Here is a 17951-nt window from a genome sequence, read left to right on the forward strand (position 1 = left end):
CACCCGCAACCCGTGGGAACCTCTGCATGAACCCGGATAAAAAGTAGCCTATAGCCTTCCTCGATAAATGGGCTATCAAACACCGAAAGAATTTTCAAATCGGACCAGTAGTTTCTGAGATTAGCGCGTTCGTAGATTAATTCAAAATTGAACTGTTTGAAATCTGTATTCTATATCTACCTTTTTCGTTTACTTGAACAGCTAATCTCAGTTTTAGTTTCGTTGATTTTAGTAAATTTGTCTAATAATTTAAAAATATCTATACTACATAGCAAGGCTGAAAGTCAATTTACAAAGCCCATCAAAATGGCTGGTAACATTCAAGTTTCTAATGTTTTTGATGGAAAGAAAATTCAGTAACAAAGTTACAAACTTACAATGGGTCTTAAAAATACGCCACAAAAGGACATAGAACACTTTTTATCCAGGATTTTTTTTCTAGATTTTTCTATGAGTCGCCTCACAAAGTAACTGCATGGAATATAAAAATTCTCACAATGATCCTTTACCAAAGAGGGAATATTTATACAAATATCTTCACCAACATAAGAAACTATTGATTTACTTACGGCTATATGTATCCAATATTCTATCTATACATAATAATATGTTAAATTGCTTACAAGAGATAAAATTTTAACACTAACCCCATGCAAGATATATCAAATTCCTATCTCTAATAAAAAAAAAAAAAAACAAAAGATAGATACAATATTGAAACGGCCGCTCATGACGATTACGTCAAAAATGACCAAAAGCAAAAATTATAAGCAAAACAAACTGTTTCTTTGTACACTTGACGGCAGAAAAACCGGGTAAGCTTTCATTGGTGCATAAATCCTTAAAATAGCTAATAACTTTCTGTCGGCTTTAGCATTAAAGGGGAAGTGTACATTGTAGTCGTAAAACGTTTTTCCTATTAAGGACGGGACTGCACTATCGGTTTCCAGTTGCTTGATTGGTTTTTATTTTATTTCTTGTGGGAAATTCCTTTGCGTGTGTTACACGACACTTGCAACGTTTATTTTTAGGATTAGAAATGTTCAATTAAGTATACCTATTCCTAACTAAAAAATCTTATAGATGTGTAACTTTTACTTCAATGTATGTACAGATTCTGTTTTATATACGAAAAGAAAATAAATAGATTTTTTTTTCAATTTTAAAGCAAATTTTTTCAATAAACGTTATTTCTTGACGTGAAATCCATCTACTATCTCTAGCTTGTCAAAGTGTTAGATAAACAATCGTTAAAATTGCACTCCAGTAGGTACAAAAGTATACCCAAAACAATTGAAAACCTACCTAAAAAAACTCATATACAATTCCACGAGCTTCAACTTTCCCAAGATATTTTTGGAAGCCGTGCCCATTAAAAACTTTTTACACAAACCGCGGCATAAAACTCCATCACCGGCCTGCCTTTAGCGAGCATTTATCGCCGTTCCATACATGGCCATGTCTACTAGTCTCATCTATCAATGATTTTTTCTTGTATTTCAGGTAAGTCCAGATCAACGGACGAGTTTATGCGAGAGCAAGCAAGCAGGTGTACCCTCGGACTTATGCTAATATCGTACGTTTAATATTTAATGTTCATTTATCCTGTTTTGATGATGGTTCACTTTTTTATGTCTGTGTCGGAACATTTTATTAATGTATGTGTCCGTTTAATTGCACTTAAGTGTAATTTTTTAAGATTTTTTATAAACATGATAGTACTTGTTTTATTTATTTATTTGTTTTATGTAACTTTTGGAAATTAGACTCCAAAAATATAGTCTCGTGCAAAAAATACCTGAATTTTAAACACATTATAAATTCTCATTTGACTCACATATTTTTTGTTTTTTTTTTCTTTCATCAAAAAATATACAAAGTGCAACTGAACGTATCGATAACTGTAGTTGAGATTTTATTTTCAGCAAAATATACAGTAGCACAAACAGTCCTCAGAAGCACTCAAATTTATGACAACTACATATTCATTCAGGGCTTTAAAAGGACGTCTATAAAAATACATTAAAAGATTATAAAGCCAGTTTTTGTGCTCCTCACTTTCAATTTAAATTCTACCCAATCTTTATAGTAATGAACTATTATTACGTGCTTTTGTGCTAAAAGGTAATTTGAGAAGGTCAAGTTCACACGATATTTTGAAAACTGCACCATTATTGTATTAAATATGACTAATTCATTTTAATTTATAAAACCTAAGTCGGAGGACGGAAACAGTTGAACATAAAAAGTTGTTTAGCCGGAAACATTTTAGATATCTACATAGATATTACAGAAAGATAATTTAAAAATGCTTCACCTATAGAAAATTAATATAAGAGATATTGATCACATGCTCAGACTTGCTGTAATATAGACTGTTACGTTAATTCCTTTTGGTATTCTATGCTGTATTTTTGTTAGATTTTTATACTCGTGATATCCAGCATTTTCATGAAAAAAAAAGTGGCCAATGTCACTTTGAAATTTTTTGAAAAATATTCGACTAACTATAAACTTTAATTTCTAACTAATTCTCACACTTCACAAATATTATGAACCTTCTACATAAAATTACTTAGTTCGACCAGTAGTTACTTTGACGATAATAATCTTCACACTAGCGGCCATACAATACGAGTCACTATTATATTTCTTAAACTTCAACACTGTTTTACGACTGTTTATAATTCTAGAAAAGCGATAATTTCACCGCAAAACTTGTGTGGTATTTCATTTCAATTTACGATATGATTGTTTGAATAATTTCTTTGGATATAAAATTTTTATATTAGCTGGGTATAGTTTTGAGTTTTAATTTTGAACTGGCAGTAAGGGATCGGTTCTTAAAAATCAATTCTTTGAACCATTCGATTTTGAAGATATTTTACAATTACAAAATTAGACACTAAATTCGTCACCATCATAATTTTCCTGCCCTTATCCATTTTTTTTCTTCTACTATACTTTTCTGTTTGACGTCATCCCATAAATGACCTCATAATTTCTAATAAGAAATAAAAAGAAAAGATACAATTATCTATCCACATTAAAACCAAACTACCATATAAATTAAATTCCATAATAATTAACGATTAAATAGAAACACTAAATCAATGTCTATTAAACAAAACTAAACACACACAACCGTTTTCCGCGACAATCTTTAGTATCCCATATAATTACCTGCCCTTTAACTAGCATTTAAAATATAACATTTTCACCATGGAGAACAAAATAAGTAGCAGAGATGTCATAAAGCAAAATCTCCTAAGAAAGTAGCGCGAAAACATGCGGGCGTTCAGGGGAAAAAGAACGTTACTAGCTTCGCTTTTACACGCCTTCTGTGACGCCCGCCAATAATTTTTAAAATGAAATCACCAACCAATCAAGACCAATCTTTGATACAGTTTTGATTTGAACCCAAACGTCTCGTTAGTTCTAGTATCTGATCATGCCTCCGTTGCTTGACCTACAAGAAGGCGCCTGACCTACCTTCCTTATAGCATCTCTGCTATTTTTCTATTCTCCGTGATTCTCACATAGAGTTTATATTACGTGCATTAGAACCGGTTTCAAATTGATTTATCACAGTTAACTGTTCTCGGAGCTGAATTTAATGTTTCTAGCTACTTGTTGCAAGTATTAAAAGACTGGAGTCGCATAAAATGATGGGTAGGGCTGCGCCGAAATTAACTTGCATTAGAATCGTAGTTATAAGTGTTTATACCTATATTTTCCTATATTAGTCCTATATTTTCCTAAATACTATAATCTGCATACATCACAGTTTGCTGTGGTCGACAACCAGTATAGCTTACCAGTATACCAGTAACCAGTATATTTTTTCCCCCAGGGTAAAAAATTCAAAGCTTATTTTTCTAAAATTAAAACCACCTGTTTACCCACAAATCACTCGTAATCACATTTGACACACATCCGATTAAAACACGATAAAACTGCTTCAACTCTAACAGAAAAGAAAAAATATAGAAAACCTAAAGATAAAGGTAAATTAATTAATTAAAAGCTTTACATCCGACGTTCCAAGATAAAAGATTCAAGAGACAGCCCTGCAATGATTACTGGTCGTAATAAATTTATTACTGTTAATGTTTAATTGCACTAACCAATGGAACTGCAGAAGTTTTTACATAATGCATTTAGCAGTTTTTTTTTCTCATTCCTTGAATGTGAGGTCTTAATAGAGTTCTCAGCTTTTTTTTTGGGTCTTAAATTGTGATTTAGTACCTTTTAGCTGGTTAATGCTGAAGTATTGAGTTTAATGTCTTTATCTATTTTATTATTGGCTTGTAAATTAAATGAAATAAGGCACGTATGTTTAATTACTTAATTTAGTATAACGTTAAATTGGTTTGGTAATAATCAAACTCTTTCATTATTTCGAAAATAAAATACTGAAGATTTATCTTGGTCAGCATTTTCGAATGACTTCATCATTAGCCATTTAATCGTCCCACTGCTGGGCGCAGGCCTCCTCTTCGACTAGCATTGAGAATTTATTACCACGCTTAAGACATCGTAAAAATTTACATTAATTTACCAATGCAAATAACGCCATTACTAATTTTAAAAAATTGTAAGAAGAAAAAAATGTGTGTTTCATTTTCGATCTAATTCCCGTACTTAGATTTTCCCATTACACGCATCTCACACGCATCAAAGCCTTAGGTGATGCAACTAACGATGCCAAGTTATCCCTTACTGCTCACAAATGGCCAATAATCATCATCCTTCATGTTAAATTGATAAGCACGGGTTATTCGATGTTTAAGTACGATTCACTGAATCGATTATCTAACACAAGCATCGAGAATCGAGATTGCTATGTCCGAGATGAAATAAGTAGTTTGAAATTAGTGTGAGGGTGAAATAATGGAAGTTAATATTTAGTTCAGGTCAGTTACGAATTATTAATATTATAATACTGTAGAGTCTACCTTATGGACCATAAGTATATAGATATGGGTTTATAATATGACGTCACGAGGGGTCTTCTTGAGTACATTGACTAGTATAGTTTTTAGAACTGCAGGTCTTATACGTTTAGGCCATTTGAACAAAAAACTAGATCTAGAATAAGAGTATTCTTTGTCAATATTTTATCAGTCTTGATCAACCAAATTATTTTAATGTAAATAGACCCAGAACATTATTTGTATTTCTCTCTGAAATAATTTGACAGCTGGGAATAGATTGACCGTTCGCTCGTTGCCTTTACGCATCCTAAAATCGTTTTTTTCTTAAGTACCAAACCTTGTCTTTAACAAGGCTCTTTTCAATACCGTGCTAAACCAACCACTGTTATTAGCACCTACAATAAAACCAACAGTATTATTCGAATACAATACAAAAATTACTATTTGTACCAAAGAGTACAAAAACTTAAGTATCATGTCAAAGTTGTAACCTTGTCTTACCTATTACGAGGTTCTCATAGTGTACTTGACCAATTGTATTTAATACATAATTGGTCAAGCACCCATAAGTGGCTAAGTAGCCTATAATAATGCGCGAGAGTTGGTCATTCATGCTCATTTAATGGCTTTACAATTTTAATGTCGTTAAATAATTTTCTAGTGTTAACTGTTGGCTCATTTTTGTCCCGCAAAAGAAATATCTAACACGAAAGAAGTTGGTGTTCTGAACTCCTATTCTTCTTTAAAATTTCTGGAATACGAAAAAAAATTGCGGCTGATGAGTTTGAGAAAATAGTTATTATCAAAATAAACCAGTTTCTCCTTGGTCAATCGTCAGAGACCCGCTCTTTATCATTGCAGCTCAAAAATACCTTCTTAATGATACTTAACTCTATACCCAACTGCTATGTAACTCTTTGAAAAATGCCAGAGAATATTATGCAAATTGGAATAATGTGAACATCAAGAAAACACATAAAGCGCAAATTGTACAAACGTCATTCGTCTAGTACAAAATGTCCTAACAACGTTAATGATCTAACATCGTCTGGTATAACATCTACGGACGGTAATAAGCATGAAGTAGCCACTCTTTGTACGATCAACTAGAGAAATGATGTAATCAGAACTCGTATAAAGCTATTCTTTGTAATGTTAGGTCACGGCCACCTCTGTATGAATTAGCTTCTGTTACATTCAATTTAGTATCATTACAATCAGTTTTTACTGCAAGCTACTTGGCGGTTGATTTATTATTGATAGTTACGTCGTTAGCTGTATTCATAATGTTATCTTTCTTGTTTTTGTGTACAAGTATATCTGTTTTGAAAATAACTGTCGTATTTATCAACAGTTCTTGTTTATCATTATTACTACTTGCAGTTAAATATTCGTCTGTGTACATATGTGTGGAAGCAAAAAGGAAATCATGCTGCGTTGGCAAGGTCACATCATTAGTTTTAAGTGGTGTTATAAATCAATGTGTTTCTTTGATTGTGTCGTCGCAGTCTGGCATAATAATTTGTGTTGTTCGTTCATTTCAAGGATCTTCGTTTCTTGCTGATTCAGCACATACGTCATCATGAATTTATCATCATCTCCCGAGCCTTTTCCCAACTATGTTTGGGTCGGCTTCCAGTCTAACCGGATGCAGCTGAGTACCAGTGCTTACGTCATCATGAATTGGAGTCAAAAATAGAGTAGTTACTATTTTCACTTCCACCATCTTTCAAAGTCAGCCAACTATTTCACATAAGCTCTCGTTTGACCTCAGTTTTATGGCCTCCTTCGCATCCTAAAATATCATTGCCATCCCCCAAACCATACATATCATAAATAATATCAGCAAACATCTTAGAACCTCCAAAAAATATGTCCATGGCGTGCCGGACATCCATATTTTTGCTGGTCATATTTTTTGGAGGGAATATGTCCGCCATTTATTTTGACCAACCAATTTGTTTGACTTTGTTATTGATGCGGGATCTTTTTACACACTTGTTGTTTCATACGTGCGTTGAATTTCGATAGCCCACAAATTTGATCGTTTTAAATTGATTCAATATTTTGGGTTGCCGATTTGTTTATTTATCGGTTTTGATTTATAGACTACAGATATGTTTACCGGTATTTTCAGTTTTTGCAAAGAATTTACGGTAGCTATTTTGTATGTTTTCATTTCGTACCAAACTTTTCTCTGTACTCAAGAAATAACTTCATTCCCAAGGATGGTTAAAAGAAAGCATAAGTATTCAAATGAAAACCTTACAAAGACAAAGTTTATACATCTCTCTCAAACACCGAACATATCGTACTGAATTTTATGTTTTTTGTCGTAAGTTTACGCAGAACTTTCGCAATTTCTTACCAGCGCCGAGTTTCTAAAGTTCCGTTCATATAATCGCTTGTTCATCGACTTATTAGTTTATCTTAAACATCTTAGTTTTGCGCTTGTGTAATATCCTGGAGATTCTTTTCGAACGATATTACCAAGTTTGCTATTAACTTCATCTGAAGTTGCCTTTCAAACTCTTGTGGTAATACATCTTATATTATGTAGTTACAAGCGTGTTGTAATTGATCTAAAATTTTCCACTTCATATTGAGGAGATTTGTTCATCAATTACTTATGCATCTTCAACTTTTTTATGGGAAATTATTAAAATGACCCCTCCCGCTTTAGGTGCGGCGTGAGGGAGTGTCAGACTCTTACTGACTATAACCCAACATGTTCATTCTCAAGCCCTTTATGTACCTACCAGGGCCGCAGTCAATCTTGCATGCATGATAATGCCAACATCTAACATCTATTTCTTCTTTCATTTGACTCAAGATACAAATAATTATAAAAGAAGTCCTACTATCAAGAATGTATTCAGGTGCATACAACACGCAACTTTAGTAACAGGTGAACGTAAAACAATGCATTGTATACAGATGACAGCATGACTTGTATACCATTGATATATATAAATCTTGGCAAACTGCCTGCAAAATACTGAACCTTAAAATGAAATTCAATAGCCCATATTAATTGTCAATTTTAATATAATGCGATGTTAATGGGTAACTCGGTTGAGGAGGACAGATAAGCAGTCGCTTCTTGTAAAAAACTGGTACTACGCTGCATCCGCTTGGACTGGAAGCCGACCCCAACATATTTGGGAAAAGGCTAGGGTAATGATGATGATGCGATGCTTTGGTACCTAATATTTCCACGTCCAAGTACCAAATTCAAATCAGAAAATGTCCTATACAAATAACATTTAAAACCATCCCAACCGATATCATTAAAATGCCCATATCTATTCATACCATAAAATTTAACTTTCTATATTACTTCCTCAATATAGAAGGATGATTTTTGAGAACCCTTTCTCCAGGAATGACAAACATTTTTATTTGAATATGCGGGATGATAGATTATATAACGTACGTGGGTAACATACTGATTACATCCACGAGTATATTGTTAGATTCTGTTTGAAAGTTGTTAACCCCTGTATTTTGACCTTTTAAGACAAGCTACAAAATGACAATACAAAATTGAAATGTTTTAACCATGGAGAACAAAATGACTAGCGGAGGTGCCGTAACGGAAAATCGCCTACGAAATGCAGTGGACGAGGAACGTTATTGTTTTCGAACTTGTTCGCCTTTGGACCCGACCATTTTTTGTAATATTAAAAATAGTTGATATATGTCATAAAAAACCCAAACGTCTAATTAGTTAGTCGTAACTGATCGTTTTGGTCATGCCCTCTGTACTAATTAGCCCTAGAAGAAGGCGCCTGACCTATCTGCACTATTGCATCTCCATTCAACTTTCCTTACTCCGTGATTTTAACATTTTCTTATTCATACTTTTACCAACAATTGTAGCTCTGCTTGCTATCTTGGCGGACCGCCAATGTCCTTTTCAATTGTAAGTTTTTTCACTTCGCTTGTTAAGACATTTTGGTCGTACTCAACTTCTTTGAAATCGAGTTATTTAGATTTATTACGTTTGAGATTTATGTGTACGATTAACGGCTGTATTTTATTCTTATTTTTGGCAAACCGCTTTTGGTTTGATTTGTGGGATTTTGTAGCTTGAATTCATACATCTCTTTTTTATTTATTTTTTCTGTTAAAAAGCATTGTTCATCTATCCAAAAATATACCTTGGAGGTCTCAATTTACAATTGCTATATCCCTAAAATCACCCACGAACTTGATCGCAGCTAAAATGATTACATTATCGAATCGAAACTCCTTAAAATTATGCCATAAAATCCACCTTTTCATAACTGGATCCAAACGTAAAAACGCCGAACCATAGAGTTTTGGATTCGCATAAGACCTCGTTTATAAGGTCCGTACCTTTAACGAATTTATGCTTATCGCTTTGAGCAGATTAGTATTCTATCCCCGTACGATCACGGATGAATCTACCGAATCACTCTATGAATATAAACCGATTGAAATATCGGCGTTTAAATATTTGTTTTAATTTTCGAGTAGATTTACTTTTTATGGGGAAAGAAATCTTTTTGACTGACTTCAAAAAAGGAGGTTCCCATTTTGACTTATTTACTTGCTTGTCATCATCTCATGTTTGGTTAAACTAATTTTGATGCAGTTTTCATCATAGTATTTGTCTGTCATTAAAGTATATTACGAAAGTCGGTCTTATTTTTTTTGTAAGAAGATTTTTCGTGGGTATTTTAGAATAGCTTTTTAATACATTGTTTTTCTCGCTTGTGATTTGAGAGTGAGTTCTAATTTTGGTGTTCTGGATTTAACTTTGGGTTAAGTGTATTTTGTTGTCAGCTTTTGGAAGCCTGTTGGTTATTTATCTTTGTACGGTGAATTTTGTGCAACAATTTAACTGTGCAAAAGTGTTGCGAAGATAAATTAAGAGTGAATTTTGAAACGTTTAACTACAATTTCTTTTATTTGTGGCTAAAGAATGTTGCTTATTTTCTAAGTCTATCCTATAATTCTAAGTAAAATAGATTTATAATGAATTCTTCAAGATCCTTACATGGACGTATCTTGAGAAAATTCACAGGGGGTGAATGATATTGCATATTTATGGCATTACTGAACATTAATCGATCGAAGCTTTATTACCATCCGATAGACCCCATAGAGCCTTAGGCCATACCATGACCACATATAGCATAAAATATAAAATAATTAATAGCAAGATCATGTTAATAGCACTCGTTATCGGAGAGACAGCCGCGTCCTGTCGGGCGAAAAATTACAATTTTTCTTTTGTTTTACATCTTTGCAGACGAGCAACTTTATAGCAACAATTTGAGGCTGATATGTGGAATTGGAATTTATTTCAAGATTTAATTTTATGGTCAAATAACTTTGTGATATTTGAGAAGGAACAAAATATCCTTTGCACTTTCCTAAAAAGGTCAAGTTGGTTCTAAAATATGATAGGCATAAAATATTGTTATAAGCGATAGAGTAATATTTTTAGTGGGTATTAAAGTGTTACAGGCCATTGGGTATAAGATAACAGTTACTAAAATTAGCCACGTTATGTGGGCTGTTAAACTTTGACATAATAATGTTTTGTATAAGATTTCACATAGTGGCTTGTACATAAATATTCAGCGACTTTTTAATGGCATACGTGTGGCCTTAAAATTGCTCGTCTGTTTCCAAACTTAATGCAAGACGTGAATCATGTTCGTTATTGTAATTAATAAATTATTATTCTGTTCGTTTGTCCTCGTCTCAGTTTATAATATATTCATGTTTTAATTTTTTCTTTTCTATTTTGAATATTATTGTCATTAGTGTTTATTTTTCAATTGTAATAGGGACTTAAACAATTATTGTTTTTTTGTGTATTGTCCTCAAGGGTTTATTAATGGTATCCTTTTACGATGCTGTATTTAATTTTAATTTTTAGTACCAGTTATCTTTTAGCGACTGAAGACCAATTCACATTCTTTCATATAGATGTCAAGGTCAGCTATTAAAAATACTATTTCAAAATAAAGTTCTAACTAGAATATTTCAAAATATTCTCCGTATAATCTTTGTAATGTAAATCTCGTTCTGTTCGTGTATCATCAACCTGATTGGTCTATTGAGCAATTGTAGCCTCGCACTTGGTACAAACAATAAAATTGTCTTGGTGTCTCTCTATTGGGGTCATAAGCAATTTATGCTTTAAATAGATGCTGAGGATGAAGCAATAATCGTCCTTATTGACTATGGAAGAGTGGGACTGTGATTCAAGGAAGCTAATAGTTTGTCAGAAGGGTCATTTTTGCATCTTTATTTTCGATTCATATTTATTTAGACCGATTCTAAAGTAATTTGATATACAGGATTTGTTTTCGTTTATTGGTGGCCTTTGGCTGCGAAATTACAAAATCTTTCACTATTGGATAGCTACATTATTCTTAAGTAATAAAGGTTATATTTTATTCTGGTACGGGCAGAAATTCCCCCAGGGTGAAGCCGCGGGGAATCAGTTCATATTTTGTTAATTGGCAAATACTTTTTCGATTACTGCAGTTTGAAAAAGTCTGTATATTATACCGAAAAATTAAGTCAATATTTAATAGTGTACGCGAAAATTCTCGGAAACCTATAAATGGATTTAAACTGAAATCTGCTCTACGTCAGTTTAATAATTTAAATTAAATTCTTCATGTTGCAACATTTTTCTGAGAATTTATGAATTTTCAGCTTTTTCCATGTTCGGTTTAACGTGGTTTCGTTTCACGTCGTTTCGGACTATATTCAATTCAGTTATTCTATTTTGGGAATCGTTTCAAGGGAATTTCGTAGTTTATTTTTTAAACGTTGAATTCTGTGTACAGTTTTCGTTTACATATGTAAACTTATATAAAGAGCGTTCTTCCTCCTGAACTCATGTATTTCCTTATGTATTCCCCTTATGTGATTCCTTAAATTATCTACCTCATATACTTTCGCGGAGTAAATCCCGTGGTATACCAATATTTTATGATACACGATACTTTACCACCGTTAAACCAACAAATCCATATTTTAATTCGCAATCAAGTATTCAACTTGTAATATATCAGAACATTTTGGTAATACCGCCAATAAATCTACATGTAAATTAATTGTCAATTCATAGCGGACTAATTAACTGCTTTGATTGCTCATTACTCGTAATAATCTATTATTATGTCACATTGCAAAATGTCTGGTTATTTTGTGGAATGCAAAATAATAATAAGTAATCGGCTCAACTGGTTAAGAAAAGTTAAAAGTCGTGGCTTAGTCGATAAAGCACCAACCTCTCAAGAATGAGGGTGTTGGGTTCGATCTCAGGTTAGTGCAACTTTTCTGTTTTTATGTTCTTTCCAAGCATATCTTGGGCCCCAAGGACTGATTAAAAGTGAAGGAAAACATCTCGAAGACACCTGGACCTGGAGAGCAAGCGTGATGATCAATCCTTCTCTGTGTGAGAAGAGGCCTGTGCCCAGCAGTGCAACAATAAAAAGGCTGATGATGAAAATAGCAATACTAAACATGTAAAAAACTTCGTATTTATAATATTAGATAGGTTTCTGTGTAGTGATGATTACCTATAACAATCCGTAAATTGAAAACGTGTACATCAGAAGCGTTAATGTTTATTTCTGACAAGTCAGACACGATTGACATACAAACGGACGGACGGATGTTAGATTGTGTATAGACTGAACATGCTTTACCTTGAAGATGCATGTATTTCTCAGGAAAATAATATTTACAATAACATGGAAATAATAAATAGGAACAGCTGTATTTCTGTTAGTTTATTATTACACCTATGTACCTGTCTATTGTATATTTCTTCATTGGCTGTTTTCTGTGTTCTCGCGATTTTAACTGTCTTGAGGGAACCACTCCCTGCACCTGGATAAAAATAGTTAATGCTATATTCAGGTATACAAGACTCCTCCGAGCTTTTTTTCCCAACTATGTCGGGGTCGGCTTCAAGGCTACAAGAAGCGCCTGCCCTATCTGACCTCCTCAACCCAGTTATTAGGTAAACATGACTATAAGCCATATTATTGTAAATTAAAAAAAAATATCTGTTCAGGAAATTTTTGCGGGAGAGAATATCAACACTGCATCTTTTACGCTAATAAAATTTGTGTGATATCAATAACCTAACTAACTACATGATACTTAGACATACAAAATGTTGTAGTAATGTAGGTATACATAAAAGATTAACGGTTTCTGTTGCACTATATAAAACAGGTTTGAGAAATAATAATAGTGGTATGGAGATCTTAAAAGTCAATGTCAATTTCGATATTACATAACAACATATACATAAACATATATAACTAATATGTTACCTAAACTTGTTCTAGATTTGTAGGATATTGCATAGATAGAAGCTGGTTATTTAATCTTGACATAGATAATTTAGTTTACAAAATCAAACTTTTTGCCTGTTGCCGTGGATTTAATGGCTGGTAACATTCACTTATGTTTAGTTTTTATTAATTACACCCGCAAAAAATTTTTTGTAGCTCGACTTTACTTGTTATTGACTTTCTCTTTTCTGAACCTTTTTCAGTCGCTAAAGTACGTATTTTATTGTAATTATACAAATATGTGAAGTTTTTACAACACGAGTAGTTCAAGGAGGCGTTGTTTGAACAATCCAAACCATGTTTGTCACTTATGTGGAGAACATGTGTCTGAGAAGTGTAGAAATGTCATCAGAGACGCTTAAAAATACTTATTTTTTTATATTTTGGAATGTTGTTAGATAAAAATGACAAATCTTGGGCTCCTGATTGTGTTTGTAAATCATGCGTTGAATACTTAAGATTATGGAAAAGTGGTAAAAGAAGTACTTTTAAACTTAAAACACCAACTATTTGGAAAGAATCGATAAATCATCTCGACGACTCTTACTTTTGTAGCGTGAACATGAACAGCTTAAACACCAAAAATCGAGCTAAATGGCAAAACCGAAGTAGTACATGTGTTCAGCGTCCAGTGTAGCATTCACCTGAACTTTCAGAGAATAAAAATTATATTGAATTTTGAAAAATTGAAATGAAAATTATGTTGAACTTGTCGAAGACCTGCTCTTACAATTAAGAGATATGGGATGCAATTTGAGCATAAACTCACTTCCTCTTCAGTCATCTGGACAGATTTCCGGAAAATTTAGGAGATATGAGCGAAGAGCAGGGAGAACCTATGCATCAAGATTAACGTGTCATGGAAGAACGTTATCTGGGTTTCTGGGATGTAAATATGATGTCTGACTATTGCTGGTCTCTGATACGCCATTTCCCAAAGTCTACACATAAGAGAAGAGCTTTAAAGCCAAGTTTTTTGGAACTTAACAATTAATATAATTTTTAAACAAATATTCTTTAAGGTAAATACACGTTTTTTCTCTTTAAACCGCTCTTAGCTGAATCTCAAAAACTAGAGCTGATAAAAAAAAACTACTAATGGTTTTAAATATGTTTAAATATGAGTAGTCAACAACAGCTTAAAAAATCCCGGCAACAAATGTACTGTAAACTAGTGTAATATTTAAATATTTAAATATCTACCTATCATTTGTAACTATTTCGTAAAATATCACTAATAGAGAAAAACATACGAAGATACATGTACAAAATATAGTTTTAATTTTATAGATTATCTAGTGGGCAAAGAACCAACCTCTCAAGTATGAGGGCGCGGGTTCGATTCCAGGTCAGGCAAGTACCAATGCAACTTTTCTAAGTTTGTATGTACTTTCTAAGTATATCTTAGACACCAATGGCTGTGTTTCGGATGGCACGTTAAACTGTAGGTCCCGGCTGTCATTGAACATCCTTGGCAGTCGTTACGGGTAGTCAGAAGCCAGTAAGTCTGAAACCAGTCTAACTAAGGGGTATTGGGTTGCCCAGGTAACTGGGTTGAGGAGGTCAGGCAGGGCAGTCGCTCCTTGTAAAGCACTGGTACTCAGCTACATCCGGTTAGACTGGAAGCCGACCCCAACATAGTTTGGGAAAAAGGCTCGGAGGATGATGATCTACAACTTCGAAAAATAAAACATTTTCATGTATCAGTACGAAAATAAGTTTTAGCCTTTGTTACATTTCTATAAAAGAGCTAAATTCAAAATCATCATTGAAATTTTATAATGCTCAACAAATTGTAATAAAACCTCCTGCATCTCAAAAAGAAAATTAAAAATTGTAATAAAAAAGTATACGAATTTAATTATTCGTAAATATAAGGCGGAGTTCACGTTTGCGGTTTTATCTTAAAGTAAATTATAAATTTAAATGTCTTTGTTCGCGGCGTTGCATTATGAAAATGAATCGTGCTGTTTCGGTGTTTTTTGTCTACATCTGGCTCATGCATCGATTAAGCCCAGTTTAGATGGTAGGATTTTACGACGAATGCGATTAAATTTACCACAAGTGCCGTGAATTTATGTTGTTTACATATTTAACTAACCAGATTTTTGGTTCTTCTGCACCTTAAACTTTTATATACTTATTTATTTGCATATTTAGGTATATCTGAAATATATTTGTGTACTGATTCTTGTAGATTCTTTAACCTCTGTCTGACAAGATTAACGTGAGCACCAGTGAATTAATTCAGAAGCAACAAGCAACAATTGCCGACAATTTATCGAAGATTTTGCAACATTACGTACCACTAATTTCCATACAAATGATTCATAATTCCATAGAATTTAGTCGCATCGAGCGAATCTACATATCTACGTTGTCTTACAAAAAAGTCGCATCGGTCGCTCCGTTTGAACAAGGTTTTACGACACAATACTAATGTTATCCGCGATATGCATCTGGGTGTGATGTATTTATGCATTCGTTTATTTCAAGGATATTTCTTTTGTTTACGTACCTAGTTTGCTGTGTTTGTCTGTTAACAGTAGCTTATTAAGTGAAATGTACCTGTAGCTTGCATTTTACACTTATTGTCTTGCAAGACATACATATGTTGATACTGTTATTTGCAAGGCATTGTAAACATTTGTTCTTTTATTTTCATTCTGAAACAGTATTTGTTAACCGATTTTAATAAAGGAGGTTCTCAGTTTGCCTTTCTGTATATTTGTGTGCGATTATCTCAAATTGGTTTGAACCGCGAATAATAGATACGGTTTTCAGCATAGTTTTTGGAAGACTTAGAAGGAGTTTTAGTTTTTTTTTTTAGTATTCGCTAATATACCGGTTTTGATAACTCTTTCGGTTAGAAAACCTAAATAATTTTTACGCATTCCATAAACTTGAAAGGTGCCTTATTTCCCTAAAACATATGCCTTGAAAGTATTCAATGCAGTATATGACTTGTATTTTAAATCAAAAGTAGACCACAGCAATTGAAATGCACGATTACTTCTCCAAACACTCTTGGCCTTGAGTTAATTATGAACTAAGCAAGGTTATTGATACTTAACCAATTAAAACAGGTTTCAGTGCATCGATGGCGAATTTATTTGGGCTCCATACCGGTTTTGTGGGAAGGTCAATATTTCCTCGCCGATTTCGTGCATACGTATTGAAAACCGGATTTTGGGGTTCAGAATTCGTTGCGATGTCATTATTTTTGGTGTTTTAAATGAAGTTTTAGGGGTTTAGACATTAATTTAGTGTATGTGTGACTGCTGTGAGAGAAATAAAAAAATATATTAGTATTTTAATTGTTACATAGGTCAGTTTATATTTTTGATTCGTTTTTTTGGGTGCTTTTATATAATTAAGTTACCAGGATTGAGAAACCGTGTCTTTAATAGGAGTAAAATATGACCACTGATCCTTTAGGTAAAAAAAAAACATGCCTATAGATCAATAGAATTTATTTTTTTATTTTGCGTAACTTATTCAAAAAATAATTATGTTATTCTCGAACTTAAGACACACTTTAAGGACAGTCGTGAACATAAAAAATATTATCTAAAAGATAGGTATTTTTAAATTTTATAGCTAAACTAGTAAGTGCAAGGATACTAAAGTTTCTTAAAGTACATGGAATTCTAATTATAATATTATTTGTTTTTATATCAATTACAGACGTAAAAATACTGACCATAAACGGCCATATTACATTAAAATAACTGAAATTGTTTCATAAAATCATTTGAAATATGTCCTTCATAAAAAAGTTATTGCTTTATTAATTTATTGTTCTTTGAATCAAAAATAAAATGCAATTATGGTTCTACAGATACTCGTTTTTATGGCTTTGGAAATATGAGACTTTAAATAATGAAAATGAAGTTCTAAAGGGAAAGTTATTTCTTAGGTTCATTTTGCGACATTATTTTTTGAATAATCTCTACATTTGAAAAAACTTTTCGAGTTCATACTTAAGTTGTCTAGACAAGCATTATGTTAAAAGTTTTTTAATAACTTTATTTTTCGCGGTTTCACAAGTCTCCCGTGAGAATTTTTTTTTTATTTTCTCCATAAATGGAGTACCTATCTAACATTAAAGTACTTCTTCTATTCAGACCAGCCGTTCTTAGAAATTACCACGTAACCAATCAACCATACTCTTTAAATGTCACTATAGCCTTAATATAAACCTATTTATGACCCTGCGCCAATTATCACATACCATACATACATTTTAATATTGTTTTCTATAAAACGTGGATTCTGCGAATAAATATCTGTTGATTACGTAATGAGACACGCGTGCTGAAGTTTTAACCAATCGATTTATTATTTATAGCAAGTATTTTGTGTTGGACCAATCTTTATACCGCGATTTAGGGCTGCCATTTTATCTAAAGGAAATAATTCAAAGACTGATAAAACTTAAAACGTATGTACTCTTTTGTAAATTATCTGCCTAGCCTTTTCTCAACTATGTTGGGGTCGGCTTCCAGTCTAAACGGATGCAGCTGAGTACCAGTGTTTTACTAGTAGCCACTACCTGTCTGACCTTCTCAACCCAGTAACCCGAGGGAGCCAATAGTACGGGCAAGATGTTTGCCAAAGATGTTCAATGACAGCCGGGGATTGACTTCAC

The 17951-nt window shown here is 33.0% G+C and overlaps 1 protein-coding gene across 7 annotated transcripts in view; it reads left to right on the forward strand.

Moving 5' to 3' along the window:
- The window catches only part of LOC110373989 (pseudouridylate synthase RPUSD2), a 427971-nt gene that overhangs the window by 314709 nt on the left and 95311 nt on the right, over positions 1-17951 (forward strand). For 2 of the 7 annotated variants that reach the window (XM_049852158.2, XM_049852159.2), the window contains exon 2: positions 1504-1576. The exons of the other annotated variants lie outside the window; for them this stretch is intronic. The gene's annotated coding sequence lies outside the window, so the exon portion shown is untranslated. The remainder of the gene's footprint in view (positions 1-1503; positions 1577-17951) is intronic. 7 annotated transcript variants of the gene reach the window in all.

Source organism: Helicoverpa armigera, chromosome 6 (genome assembly GCF_030705265.1).
Source record: "Helicoverpa armigera isolate CAAS_96S chromosome 6, ASM3070526v1, whole genome shotgun sequence".
Taxonomy (NCBI): Eukaryota; Metazoa; Arthropoda; class Insecta; order Lepidoptera; family Noctuidae; genus Helicoverpa; species Helicoverpa armigera.